The sequence below is a fragment of the Camellia sinensis genome, chromosome 10 (assembly GCF_055761805.1).
Source record: "Camellia sinensis isolate YWXY chromosome 10, ASM5576180v1, whole genome shotgun sequence".
Lineage (NCBI taxonomy): Eukaryota > Viridiplantae > Streptophyta > Magnoliopsida > Ericales > Theaceae > Camellia > Camellia sinensis.
In genome coordinates this window covers 40362515-40378183 of record NC_138970.1, presented here as the reverse complement: position 1 = coordinate 40378183, position 15669 = coordinate 40362515, and the positions used below count along the sequence as shown (strand labels likewise).

At 37.2% G+C, this 15669-nt stretch overlaps 1 pseudogene across 1 annotated transcript; it reads right to left on the bottom strand.

Moving 5' to 3' along the window:
- Positions 1–293: 293 nt before the first annotated feature.
- LOC114272354 (uncharacterized) lies at positions 294–8015 on the bottom strand (annotated as a pseudogene). Its single transcript, XR_014341949.1, has 14 exons — positions 6409–8015; positions 6252–6320; positions 5931–6129; positions 5634–5811; positions 4750–4908; positions 4495–4602; positions 4098–4405; positions 3914–4017; positions 3107–3327; positions 1755–2665; positions 1510–1591; positions 1193–1420; positions 944–1108; positions 294–537 (listed from the first exon to the last, which is right to left on the bottom strand). The product of XR_014341949.1 is annotated as an uncharacterized LOC114272354 (transcript).
- Between the last annotated feature and the right edge of the window lie 7654 nt (positions 8016–15669).

Here is a 15669-nt window from a genome sequence, read left to right as displayed (position 1 = left end):
CCGTCGCAAAAAATATTATTAGCGACGGTCTAAAATCTCACAAAAAAATATAATTAAATTAATACCATATTTGCGACAGTTTAAACCATTGCTAAAGATTTGAACTACGATGTATATGCGACAGGTTGGCTTGTCGCTAACAAAATGTAAGGAAATGATTATTCCATTAGTGACGGTTTATTATTGTCGCAATAAAATTATTTTCATAAAATCAAAAAATATTTTATTAATTCATTCCTTGTACAAATTATTAATATTTTCTAAAATAAAATAAATCCACATCCACATCCACATCCACAAAATCATACGTATATATATATACCTTGTAACAATTGTCAATCAAATATTATTTACAAAAATATATAAAACATCCTCCAACAATACTAATAATTTTTTATATTCAAGAACTTAAATTTTTGTATCTAAAACAAAACAAAAATATCGACAATACAAATAAAAAACATATATATTAATATCAACAGTAAGCTCTAATATCAATATGCAAAGATATCATCACATATTCGAAAGGGGTTGCATCTGCAAAAAGAAACCAAAAAAAAAAAAAATATCATCATTTACAATATAATTGCTTTCATGCTTACAGAAAATATAAAACATTTAATATTTATTTCAAAAAATACATAAATAAATAAGATTGTAAGCTGCAATAGATATCCTGTACTCAAAAGAACACACAACCAAACCATGACATATCTGCACTACCATTTTTTTTTTTTTTTTTTTATCAACTATTCTTGTATCTACATAGGTTATATTATTCTACCTTTAGTGCGTAGTAGTCACTTCAATGGTGGAATATAATTCTTAGAACACCAAATAAGAAATAAATAATGTCTGCTGTATGACGTAGAGATGAGAACCACTCAATATGAACATCAATCATAACAAGAACAGAGAGAATATATTCAAGGGAAATACCCACCTGCATGAAAAGCCCAAGGGCATCCATCACAAATAATCAGATCCCCCCCAGCTCCACATGCTGCACACATATCATCACTGCTTCCAATAGCCAGCTTTTGTCCATTAGCCAATGACAGCTATATGGTAAAGCGTCAGTCCACTAGAAGTATAGATGTTCTGGTAACTGGAGTAAACAATGGAAAATATTAATTCAACATAGCGTACTCACAATCACCGAACCAATGATAAGTTTTTTAAGGCTACTCACGATTGGCGTCTAGCAGACCATCCAGCATGAGCCTCAAACTGCGAAGGACTAATATGCTCCCAAAAGAAAATAATCTCATAACTAAGACCTATAAATGTTTGGGGGAAAGGGGGCAAAGAGAAAGGGATCCTAGCACTTTATTCAATAAGTGTTGTGCCAACAATTTACCTCAGTGTGACAACAACTACAAACTATTTCATCTCCTTGTTTGTAGGCCCCAAGTATTCTCTGCAATAAAAAATAAAATATATAAAATGAAGAAATTGAGAAGAATATAAACACATCAGCAAAAGAAGACAGTGCATCAAAAAAACCACCTGTCCTTTGGAATAGTAAGCCAATTCAGCGCCATCTAAAAGTCCATTAGGCATGAAAAGTAATCGATGCAGATCATTTTCCCTGTAATCAATGTGCAAAATTTCAATAAGCATAAGACTTCAAGCCAAGCCCAAAACATCCCAGAATTAGAAGCAGACTTCTATAAAAGTACCAAGAAAACGAAGACACTAGACCAGGGAGAGAGAGAATAGAGAGAATAAGTTTCACATTTTCTTGGTACAACCTTCCGCAGTTTTTGTCTATTTCACAACTAAACTAGAATGGTAGAAGCTTGGCCTGCACAAAAGATTGCAAAATTAGTGACAGAGAGAATGATGAATTTCATTTTAGTAATCAATTCAATGAAAAAGAATCTTGACTGCTTCAGAAATATGAATTAACTAATATAGATAAGAAAAAATAAATTGAGAGAGAGCGAACTTCTTAGCCGCCCCTTTTTTCTTTGTAGATGATGGTGGCCTGTAAAAACCAGACAAACATGACAAACTTTCGGCTGTAACTAACTAGAATAACATGACAAAATTTAGGTTGTAACTAACTTGAATATGATAACAATAAGAATAATCATCATATTATATAAAAGTGAAAATACCATTGCTACTTCTATATCTGTATCGTGACTAAGTCTGCTTAATGTGTCCATAATGTTTACCTGGGTTAGAACATCCAATCATAAATTATTTGGCAATATTACCCATGGAAAGTAAGTATATAATCTTGCTCAACCACAATTGAAACATTGTCAAGGTGCTCAGCTTGGAAAAAGATATCTAAGGAATTTTTTGTTATCGTAAACATATCCAAGGATTGATTACCTTAGGGTTTGATATACAGAGGAGACCAAGAGCCAAAGGAACTGCCTTTCGGATATTCTGCTCTCCATATTGTAAAAGATGCTCTAAAGAGAAAATAGCCATTTCAAGACCCAATTCTTCAGCCATTGCTACCATAGCAATTCCAAGTACAGCCGGTCCCTGGTGAGTTTCTCCCCTCTTAAGATGTTGGGCACACTGACCCAGAAGGTATTGGACTTTAGTGAAAAAAGGACGGTCAGCTACTTTCACCAACATAACAGAGCGAACTCCAATTTGAATTGAAAGGCTTAGAGTAAACACCTTGAGCACATCCCCAGTCCTAGCATAAGCACAGGAAAATAGGATCATGTCACAATGTTTCCTAATTTTTGTATTTAATGTCTTTGAAATCTTTGCAGTTGCCTCTACACTTTCCTGTTAAAAAGCAGGATGGGATTTCAAAAAAGAAAAAAAAAAAAAAAAGAGAGAGAGAGAGAAAAAAGAACGATAGAAATAACAATTAAGTCCCAAGTCTATGAGGTGCAATCTGTTGTTACTAAATAATAACATTTCGTAGGCAACACCAAAATAAAAAGGAAAAATATCATATAAATGGGAAATGGTGAAACTAATTGCAAATCAATGGAGTGCAAATGACAGTTGTGTGTGCATGTTTCTAACTTGCACTCCATTGATTTAAAAATGAACAAACTATGATACACTGCAAATAAAATTATAGTAAATTAATTAAAAACATTCATAGCTTGTGATTTTAAGTTACCTGCTTCCCAAGATATAGAAGGCCGAGTCCAAGAGGCAAAAGATGAGTGAGGGCTGCCCCAATTCAGACACACTTCGGTGTTTTAATGCAGATATAATTGTCTGAGAAACATCTTCATTACAGGAACCAACATACACCAAACCCAATGAAATTGCAGTAAATACAATCACATCCAGAGGCATTTTCTTATCTTCAAGGACACGAGACAATTAACTATGGATCTGACAAATAATGTATAATTAGTCAGCTTCAATTGAAAATAAACATATCATACAAAAAAAGTGGACAAACAAGTAAAGAGGTGTTTTTGTATTCCACGGATAGGAGACCACTTACTATGGATCTGAGAAATAGTAGATTAAATAACTTTAACCAAATTTAACATACAAAGAAAAGGAAATGAATAGATGCTCATCAAATTTCTCTCTCTCTCTCTCTCTCTCTCTCTCTCTCTCTCTCACACACACACACACACACACACACACACACACACACACACACACACACACACACACACAGAGTCATATATGTATATATAGTTTCAAAGTTACATAACCTAAGATCATCATTTTATGGAAAAATAAATATAATAATTCCGTTGATGTGCCTCGTGAATCCATTTGATGGGACTTAAGGCTTGGCTTGGTTTGGTTTGGTTATGTGCCTCGTGAATCATAAATGGTGAAAAAAGGTGACTCATGTCTATCGCACATAGTATTATTTTCATAGGCTTCCAAATAGCGCCAAAAAGAACGGAAAAAAAAAGAGAGAAAGAAATAAAGAAGAAAAATAAGCAAGGAATCTCACTTGTGGACATTGGCACCAGCATAAGCAAGGCCCAGACCCATTATTGCACCAATTTTGATAGAAGAATCTTCTTTATCTACATAATCAGCAAGAAGTGGCAATGCCTGAAAAAAGAAAACTTAGATTTCAAATTACATATAACAATCATAGGTCTTTTTTGCAGAAAACATGACATAGAACTCACATGATCACATTCATGCTCGACACCGCAAGTCAAGATACCAACTCCCAACAATGCACCAGCAATGACATTCTTGTCATCACTATGCAAATACTTATCAATTTGGGCAAGTCCAGAATCAACATCCCAGAGCAGAATCATACCCTTCAATGCGTGAAAATGATAATCCTGCAATAAAAGAATTTGCAACAACAAATAGACTGGTAGTAGAGACCACAATACCAAACTTGCTGTAGCACTGGCGTTTCCATGTGCTTTATTCTTAAAGACCCACCACTTGAAGTTTCAGATGGAACTGTCATTAACTTGTCCTATGACAATAAAACCAGTAAACGATACATGAACCTGCCCCTAAATATTTGGCTCTAAAATTTCCTATGTAAATGAACCACACTTTTACCTGACCAAAGCCAGCATTCACGAATGCATTAACAAATGTAGCTGCCAAGTTCTGGTTGGCTGAATTAACACTTAAACCAGCACTAGCCCGGCCATGGAGCAAATGTGCCTGGTTAAATAATACCAGGCTTAATGAAGAAAACAACTTGGGAATAACATGTGCTTCGCAATTCCTTTTAAAGATGCAACAATTACTTCAACTATCAATATCAAAGGTGATATCAAGAGCTAGTATGGATATCTTAGAAATCTCAACCTTATAAATATCCTCAGGAAATTTGGGCTCCATGACCTCTATATCACGAGCAAGCATAAGATAACCTTCACTTAACTTGCCATTGTTGGTAATTCCTTGCAATGTCTCCTTGCATTCATCATCTCCAAACATCTCTTCATCGAGAACAAAAGTTATACGCTGTATTGAAGAAATTCAATGAGCAAACAACAATTTACATTCAATCAAAAACGAAATTAACTAGACGTCATGCAAAAAGGGTAAATAGTGCAAGCCCAACTTCTAATAAGGCATCTGTTATCTTTACATTTGCCTTTCTACTTGCCGTAATGACTTTAACTGTGATTTAGGTGAGATGTTAGCTCCAAACCAAGCACCTAACTTTACAGATTTTGTGTGTATCATACAACTTATCCTTTTTTATTTTTTTTATAGGCATGTATAACACACCCTATCTATACAATAACTTTACCATCAACATCCCACCCAAAAAGAACATAAAAAATATGGCATGACAGATTATTTCAAAGCAAGGGACAAGACTCCATATTGAGATATCATGTCTAACAGATGAAGCACATTAAAAATTACATGACTAGAGTCTATACAACACCTCATACTACAACAATCAAGCTGAAATTTAAGAACAAGGAAAGATACCATTTCCATGAATAAACTAGTAGCTTATAGTATTTTCATGGGAGAGGCAGTCTTGAGAGTGACGGCCAAGAAGAAATCAAAATGGATACATGATTCATTAAGGAAATATATGAGTTCCACAAATCTTGAACCCACCACTATTATAATATTGGGAAATGAAACAACAAAAGAAAGATTAAAATGGATAACAAGATTCCAAAGAGAGAGAGAGAGAGGATAGCACAAGTTAGAAAAAAAAGACTTACAGGTTGACCAAGAATGTAACAAAATTGCTTCTTTAATCATCACAAGTTGTAAAAATCTGATACACATACTGCCAATAAATAAATAGTGTTAGATAAACAACAGAAAAGTGCATCCCAGGAACACTGATGTGACGTCTCTTCTCAGTTTTAACCATACGACTGTTTTCTCGGAGACTTTCTGCTGGTAAAAGTGAACGTCAAAATCAATTCAATAACTAAAAAGAAGAGCTTTTGCAAAATGAACAGCTTATGCCTAAAGCACTAAAAAGTAAATTAAAAGCTTGGAATATGCATCACCTTTCCAAGCCTGGAAAGACTCTTCATTGACAGATGAACTAGCAACATTCTTTACCACTTCATCTAGTACAGTATGTGGTGTAGTCTTGAGTTCTTGGATTACACTATATATTGGCTTCCCACTCTCCAAGTATATGTGGTTATTTGGGTGTCTAGTTTTGCCACCAGCATGCAACTCAAACTCATAGGCATTGAGTATCTGCTTATACCATTCAATTGTATGGTAAAACAAACAAAATGCAAAAAACAGCCAAATGACCACAATAAATAAATAAATAAATAAATAAATAAAAATAAAAACATTGAGATAAAACACCTTACTTTGGAGAAATTGCATAATGAGCAGCCACACAAATATCCACAACCTTTTACAATTCCAGGAAGCTCTCTCTACAATCATTTGAAACAGAATAGGAGTTCCATATATTTTAAAGATTGAGTGAAATTTTACCAAAATAAAAATGGAACTACAACATACCTCCTGTGAAGTAGTAACATACTGCACCCGAGCTCCTTCTAAAATCCCAGTAGATAAAAGCTTTTCAACAGTTGTGGGATAATGTTTGGCAGAACCCTCTCAAACATTTTCAGTTCCATATTAGGCTGACATAAAAAAGTATTGCTGCTCTCATCAACAACCTTCCCATATGAACTTATTTCTGTATTCATATCATCTGATGTTGAATGATTCCACTGGGAAAATCCATCAGACCCAGATTCCACTGCTGTTGCAGATAACTGATTATCAGTCCTCCTTATGCTTGCTGAATTTGAAGGTAATTTTCCTAATACCAGTGGAGCTGAAATCTTTTGGAATCTCACGTACAAAAAGGGACGTAGACACTGCTCCAGACGTATCATTTGTACTCTCCTCTTCATTCAGGCTCTCCTCGGTACTTGAATTCCCAGAACAAGTGGACAAATTATCACCAGAAACAACTTGATTATTGCTCACCAACTCGGCCAGTTGACTACTAATAGTTTGAATGCTGCAAGCATTATCTCTTGGAGACAAATTTGGGTTTGAAACTTCTGAGAATATTTCATAATTTGAAGCTTCCTTAACCTGCTTGATAGCACAAGACTCCAATTCAGTATCACTTAAAGCATCCTTTGTCTGCTTCTTTGTGCAACTAGACTCCAATTGATGCTTGTTAGCACAGGACTCCAATTCAGTATCACTCAAAACATCCTTTGCCTACTTCTTTGTACAAGGCTCAACTTCAGTAACGTCCCCTAACCATTCATGACCGCGCTTCGATTCAATTCTCGATGAATTCTCATTTTCCATTCCTCCACCGTTTAACACTGCCACAAAGACTTCCATTTCACCTTCCCCTTCCCCCATCCAAACACACCACCTTTATTTTTTTTCAAATCTACAAGATATTAACAGTTCCAGACTTCAGACTCCTCCACAACAGCATTCAAATTGCCAAATCGAACTAAGTAACAAAACCCTAATCCAAATATGATTGAAATTGCACACACACACACACACACACACACACACATACACACTGATTGAATTAGGATTTGAACTAGCCTGAAGGTGACTTTGAACAAATTTACAATTAAGTGGCACCCTCTATATCATTCAAGCAACAAAACCCTAGCCCAGCCACCAACCAACGTATCACACAAGGAAACAACCAATTCAAACCAATCAACTACCACCCAAACCTTTTCGAACTCGAATTAGTGGAGAAAAGAATCGAAATTTGATTCAACATACCTATTATGTACCCCTGATTCCAAATTGACGGTGAAAAATCTGAATAACAAGAACAGTTCTTCGAGATCCAAAGGTAAGAGCACGAACCACCTTTCAAAAAAGCAAACTTCAATACGTACAGATCTGGAATTCACAAAGAAGACTGGGACATGTATATGTATGTGCACATGTAATGTTAGAGTGAGATCAAATTGAAGGGAATGAAAGTTAGGGTTTTCTTTTCATTTCTAATTGGTCAGTAAGAACAGCAAACGCAAAGAGCACCAACAAACCAAACTGAAATTTTGGGTTCGCGGTCGACATTTTAGAGAGAGAGAGAGAGAGAGAGAGAGAGGGAGGAATAGAAAATTGGTGACAGCGAGAGTGAAAGGGTGCTGTTGGGGCTGCGAGATAGACCACTGAGAGTGAGAGTGAGAGAGACAGAGACAGAGTGACTGTGAATGTAATTATGTGTTTGATATGATTTTGTGCGCCATTTATGTAAAAATATGTGATTTTGAATTTCTATTTGTTTATCGTAGGAATATCTATTTGATTATCTGCTTTGAAATTTGAATTGGAGGCCCTATCGGCCGCAAAACTCGAAATTGGCTACGTCATTGTGATTGGTGTAATTTTTAGAGTTTACGGTGAAATTTAATTGAAAATTGTTTCGGATCAAATTAAATGGATTAAATTATGAATTAGTGCCCAATTAATTAATATTAAAATAGTGTATGTGAGAGAGAGCTTATATAAGGGCCCTATTACGCTTTTGATCACTTTGTTTTGAACTCAAATCTGAATTACACATTTGTGAGAGGGAGGGGCCGGCTCTAGAGAGGGAGAAAGAAGGAGAAATGTGTGTTTGGCTCAAGTTTGAGAAATTGGCAGGTTGGACTCAAGATTCAACTAGAATTTGTGAAGATTAAAGCCTCTAGGTAAGTAAATTCATGGATTTTAAATTGTAATTTTGTGAATTCAAGGTTGAATAATGATCAAGAACATGAATTAAATTGATTATGATGAAATTGAGTTGGTTTTGTTGAATTGGAAATCAATATGCACATGCATGGGAGAAATTGCTTTGAATTTGAATGTTTGAGCACAAAATATATAATCCATGTGGGATTTTAGTTAAAGCTCATATTTTTGACCATCTCTTCATCATCTAAGTTGAGAATGAGGGTTATATATCACATGCATGTACAATTCATAAGAGTAGGAGCTTTGAATGCATGAATTTGTTATGTTGGAAATGAGTTTGGTGTAAATTGGGACATGAATGTGATTAATTTGTAAAATTGAGCTTCATAATGTAATAAATTTGGTGATGGATCATGTTGATACATGTATATGTGAAGTTTGAGCCATAATATGCAAGATATGTTGGTTTGAATGTAAGTTTGAAGTTCAAGAACAGTTCTAGATTTTTCAGAATTTGGCATGTCTGCTCGAGCGGGGAAAGCGCCGCTCGAGCGTGAAATACGAGCTCCCAGAACTTTTGCAGACATGGATGTCCGCTCAAGCGGAGAAGTTCATGCTCGAGCGGGGAGCTATGTGGGATGGCTTTCAGCTCGAGCGCCTGAATTCACGTTCAAGCGTAAAAACGAGGCAACCAGTACTTTTGCAGACTTAATGGGTCCACTCGAGCGGGCAAGTCCACGCTCGAGCGGGGACCCCTGTTTCTAAAATTTTGTAAATGTGTTCTGTGTTTCGTTTTCTGTTCTCTTTCACTTCTAAGTACTCTTAGGCATGCATTAAGCACTACAAATAAATTAAAGAATAAGAAAAAAGCCTAAAGAGGAATATGTGAATTAAGAACGGATTGAATTTTTTGTGACCCATTGTGTTCATGGAATGTGTAGGGTCGAGCTCCAGGTCAAATCATCCAGCCGATCACTGTGAGTAATATCTTAATAAAGATATTTTGAAATATGTTATTTGTCCAACTACTTATTTCTCTATAAGTCTTATAAGTTTGTTAATTTGAATTGTGGACAATGTTTGCTATGCCATATGGTTTGGGCCTAAGGCCGTCTGATATAAATAAATGGACTGAAGGCCGTCTTACTTGAATGATAGTCTGATATGAATGAATAGGTCAGAGGCCGTATGACAAGAATGAACGGGTCAGAGGCCGTATGACATGAATGAATGGGCCAGAGGCCATATAACTTGAAGAATGGTTGGACCGAAGGCCGGTTTGACATGAATGAAAGATAAATGGGCAAAGGCCAGTTTGACATGAATGAAAGATAAATGGGTCAAAGGCCAATTTGACATGAATGGATTGGGCCCGAGGCCGTTCGATGTGTTTAGAACCGCAGTCACTTGACTGATATATATGTATATATACTAGATAGAAATATGAATTGGGCCCAAGGCGGTTTGACACATGTTATTCTAAGTATCGTTCGTGTATCTTCTTTATTTGATATTATTCACTGGGCTTTCGCTCACGCTCATTTATGTGTCTGTAGGTGAGCCAAGGGAGGTCCAAACCCAACCTCAGTGAAGTTTGTGTGGAACAACCAAGGTTTTGAAGAGTCAGCCCTTACGTCTCATGCACGAGACTCGTCTTCGCCCTTTTGCTATCTTGTTTTATTTTGTCATGTTGGCGAGGACTTTGGATACGTTTGTATATAGTTTTGATTGGCTGACCTAGACTTGAATGATCTTGTATTTATAGAACTTTGTGTCAGTACATATTTTGCTGTGAGTTATTAACATGCATATGTATGGTTTGTTATGACGTGCCATATAAGCACAGCTCTAAGGACAAAGTTTTAAATCTGCTTCCGTTTGGCCCCTTTTACTCTGATAAGTTATGTCCTATTTGGTTTGAGGCCATAGGCAATCTCGCGATTACTGGCCGGTTATGTCCTGCACCCATGGGGGCGGGTTCGGGTCATGACAGAGTGGTATTAGAGCACGAGTTAATAACTCACGCACTTATCCAAATGAGCAATAAGCATCTAGAAAAGATCTAGGATGCATTCATGTGATAAGTATGAATTTGAAAGCATCGAGAATACACTTAAATGTTCAATATGAACGATTATGTGCTATAAGTTTGTGATTTGCTTGCATTGCAAATTATTTGAATATGTATGCTCTTTAGTATATACATATTTGTGAATCTTTTTTATAAAGTATAATGCAAGTTTAATCAGATGGTGAGAATAAGAGGTGATGAGATAGAGGAGTCTTCTACTGCCATAATGGATAGAACGAAAATATTGATTCAGGAAATGGCAGAAACATTGAGGCAACAACAAGAGTGGCAGCAACCACATCCTCCACCTCCACCTCTGGCATCACCCGTGCCAGATAATCAAAATGATGACCGAATAATAGCTCTCACCAAAGAGTTTAAGAAAATGAAACCACCTCAATTCCATGGGGGATTAGATCCGTTGAAAGCCGAAGCATGGGTCCTCGGCATCGAAAAGCTATTTGAAGTGTTCCCTTGTTCGGAGACACAGAAAGTACTTCTAGCCACCTTTATGCTAGATGATGAGGCGAGAAGATGGTGGATGTTAATGCGTGAGAATCATAAGGATGTTGACTGGGCCAAATTTTTGGAAATTTTCTATGATAAGTACTTCCCGCAATGTGTTCGGGACAGGAAAGTATCATAGTTCATGGAACTTAGGCAAGATAGTATGACTGTAGCTGAGTATGAGGCCAAATTCACTAAATTGGCCAGGTTTGCACCACATGTGATTGACATTGATTACAAGAAAGCAAGGCTTTTTGAAGGTGGGCTTCGAAGCGACATTTTAGAAAGGGTGAATGTCTTAAAGCTGAAAACCTATATTGGGGTGCTAGACAGGGCCATAATATCAGAAGCTAATATAACTAGACAAACTAAGTCAATAACTGACTGGAAAGGCAACAAAAGGCAAGGTTTCTTCTCAAAGAAGAAATTTTTGAAAAAGCAAAACACGGGCTCCTCAAGTACTTCGAATTCTTCTCGAGATACATCTCCCATGTGCAATATTTGTAGTAAAAGGCATCATGGGGTTTGTTACCGTGTGTCGGGAGCTTGTTTTAAATGTGGTAAACAAGGGCATATGGCCAGAGATTTTAACCATAACAGTGGAAAGATAGCTGCTAGTTCCACTGCATCGATCCCAAAACCGGGAAATACTATGAAATCTACTGCCATCGGAGATACTGTGAGGCAAATGAGAGTTTTTGCGCTTGTTCCGGGCGATACACGGAATGTTAACGCAGTTGTCTCAGGTACTATTTCTATATGTAATCAGGATGCTTTTGTGTTAATTGACTCCGGATCAACACACTCTTTTGTGACATGTGCATTTGCATCTAGACTAAGTAGACCTCTAGAATTATTGCCATATCTGCTATGTGTATCTGCTCCATCTGGAGAATTCGTATTGTGTGAATCCGTATATCGTTTTTGTGACATGTGTGTTGGGAATGCCATTCTATATGTGGATTTGTTGCCCTTGAACTTTATGTAATTTTGGGCATGGATTGGTTAACTAAATATTGTGCCACCATTGATTGTGTGACAAAACGGGTTGTGTTTAGACCACCTGAATAGGAAGAAATTGTGTTTGTGGGTAACGGGGTAGTGCCTCCACCTTATTTAATATCTGTAATGAAGGCATGTAAACTGATCAGGAAAGGGTGCCAGGGTTATTTGTGTTATGTGTTGTCTGAACAATCTGTAAATGTTGAATTGAATAGTATCCCAATTGTTAGAGAATTTCCAGATGTGTTTCCAAATGAACTACCAGGGGAATTAGTGGACAGGGAGATAGAGTTTACAATTGAGATTATGCCAGGCACCCAGCCTATTTCCAAAACTCCCTATAGAATGGCTACTGCTGAAATGAAAGAACTGAAAGAACAGTTGCAAGACCTACTAGACAAAGGGTTTATCCGGCCTAGCACTTCACCATGGGGTGCACCAGTGTTGTTTGTGAAGAAAAAAGATGGAACTTTGCGTTTGTGCATCGACTATCGAGAACTGAACAAGGTAACGATAAAGAATAAATATCCCCTACCCTGTATTGATGACCTTTGACCAGTTGCAGGGATCACAAGTGTTTTCCAAGATTGATTTGAGATCCGGGTATCACCAGTTGAAAGTAAATGCAGAAGATGTTGAGAAAACCGCATTCAAAACGAGATATGGTCATTTTAAATTTATTGTTATGCCATTTGGAGTGACTAATGCTCCAGCAGCATTTATGGACTTAATGAACCAAATTTTTAAAACCTACCTTAACGAATTTGTTGTGGTTTTCATTGATGACATTTTGATATACTTCAAGAATAGACTTGAACATGAACATCATTTGGGAACTGTCCTAGAAATACTTAGGGAAAGGAAATTATTTGCTAAACTAAAGAAATGTGAGTTTTGGTTGGATGAAGTTGTTTTCTTAGGGCATGTTATCAACAAAGAGGGGATTTCAGTGGAGCCACAGAAAATAGAGGCAATTGTGAATTGGCCTACACCGACAAATGTAATGGAAGTCCACAGTTTCATGGGCTTAGCCGGGTACTATAGGAGGTTTGTGAAAGATTTCTCAAAAATAGCTGTACCTCTTACCCAGTTAACACGCAAGGGGCAATCGTTTGAATAGAATGGCGAAAGAGAATCTGCCTTTCATGTACTGAAAATGAGACTGACCACTGAACCAGTATTGGCATTGCCCACAGGTACGAAAAGCTTTGTAATTTTCAATGATGCATCTTATAAAGGTTTGGGTTGTGTGCTAATGTAGAACGGAAGGGTAATTGCCTACGCCTCTCGACAGTTGAGACCACATGAGAAGAACTACCCAACACATGATTTAGAATTGGCCGCAGTTGTTTTTGCTTTGAAAATCTGGTGGCATTATTTGTATGGGGCAAAGTGTAAAGTCTACACGGATCGCAAAAGTCTGAAATACTTCTTTACGCAGAAGGAGTTGAACATGCGATAGAGGAGATGGCTCGAACTGATAAAAGACTATGATCTTGAGATTTAGTATCACCTCGGGAAAGCTAATACAGTTGCTGATGTCTTGAGCAGAAAATCAAAAGGGAGTGTGGCTTGGTTGCTTACCGAACAGAAAGAGATCTTGCAAGATTTTGAGAAGTCTGAAATTAAGGTGGTATTGTGTGAACAGGGCGGATTAATAGCCACTATTTCAGCCGAACCAGTAATCATTGATGAAATTAAGCAAAAACAAAAAGTGGATGAATTCCCCAAGAAAGTGATTGATGAATTTGAGACAAGTCCGAAAGCAGAGTTCAGCATTGAAGGCGAAGTGTTGAGATTTCGAAACCGAATGTGTGTCCCAGATATTCCGGAACTAAAGAAAAGGGATTTAGATGAAGCCCATAAACAGTGTTTGCTATGCATCCGGGTAACAATAAAATGTATCGGGATCTGAAACAAAGCTATTCGTGGCCTAAAATGAAGAAAGAGATTGCAGAATATGTGTCCAAATGTCTTCAATGCTAGCAAGTTAAAGCTGAACATCAGAAACCAGGCGGTCTGCTTCAACCTCTCCCTATTCCTGAATGGAAGTGGGAGCATGTGACTATGGATTTCATTGTTGGTCTACCTTGGACTCTTCGAGGTATGGATTCTATTTGGGTTGTAGTTGATAGACTGACTAAGTCTGCACATTTCCTACCAGTTAGAACTACATTTAATGCTTATAGACTGGCTACCATATATGTTGATGAGATTGTCCGTTTACACGGAGTTTCGGTATCTATTGTGTCGGATAGAGATCCAAAATTTGTATCTAGATTGTGGAAGAGTTTGCAGGAAGCTATGGGAACAGAATTGAGATTTAGCACTGCATTCCATCCGCAGATAGATGGGCAATCAGAACGGACCATACAGACGTTAGAAGATATGCTAAGGATGTGTGCCTTGGATTTTTAGGGGAGTTGGGAAGACTATTTGCCACTTGCAGAATTTGCATACAATAACAGCTTCCACTCCAGCATCGGTATGGCACCATACGAGGCTTTGTATGGTAGAAGGTGTAGATCACCAATTTGTTGGACAGAAGTCGGGATAGAGCTTTACTTAGGCTTGAGATTGTGCAAGACACTTCTGAGAAGATCAAAATGATCCAACAGAGGCTCAAAACAGCTTAGGACCGACAAAAGAATTATGCAGATGTTCGAAGAAGACCTCTTGAGTATGAAGTTGGTGACCATGTGTTTATCCGTGTGACTCCGATGAAAGGCCAAGTCAGGTTTGGAAAGAAAGGTAAGTTGTTGCCTCGTTACATTGGGCCGTTTCAAATTCTGGAAAGGCTTGGCCCCGTCGCTTATCGAGTCGCTTTGCCACCGGGATTCAAGCAAATCCATAATGTGTTTCATGTGTCGATGTTGAGGGGTTATCTTCGAGACCCGTTTCATGTGATTGATTATCACAGGGTAGCTCGTGATGAAAATATAGAGTACGCCGAATGGCCGAAACGAATCATCGACCGGCAAGTGAAACAATTGAGAAGCAAGTCCATCCCAATGGTGAAAGTGGAATGGAAAGAACATTATGGGATGAATGTCACATGGGAAAAAGAGAAGGAGATGCGTCTACGCTACCCACATTTGTTTCCCGACGAAGGTAAAATAAGTTTGAGGGACCAAACTTCCTAAAGGGGGGAAGACTGTGATAACCCTGTTCCGTATTATGTTAATTGGTCCTTATTATGAATGTGATTATGTGTTTGATATGATTTTGTGTGCCATTTATGTGAAAATATGTGGTTTTGAATTTCTATCTGTTCACCGTAGGAATATCTGTTTGATTATCTGCTTTGGAATTTGAATTGAAGGCCCTATCCATTGTGATTGGCATAATTTTTAGAGCCTACGGTGAAATTTAATTGAAAATTGATTTGGATCAAATTAAATGGATTAAATTATGAATTAGTGCCCAATTAATTAATATTAAAATAGTGTATGTGAGAGAGAGCTTATATAAGGGCCCTATTACACTTTTGATCACTTTGTTTTGAACTCAAATCTGAA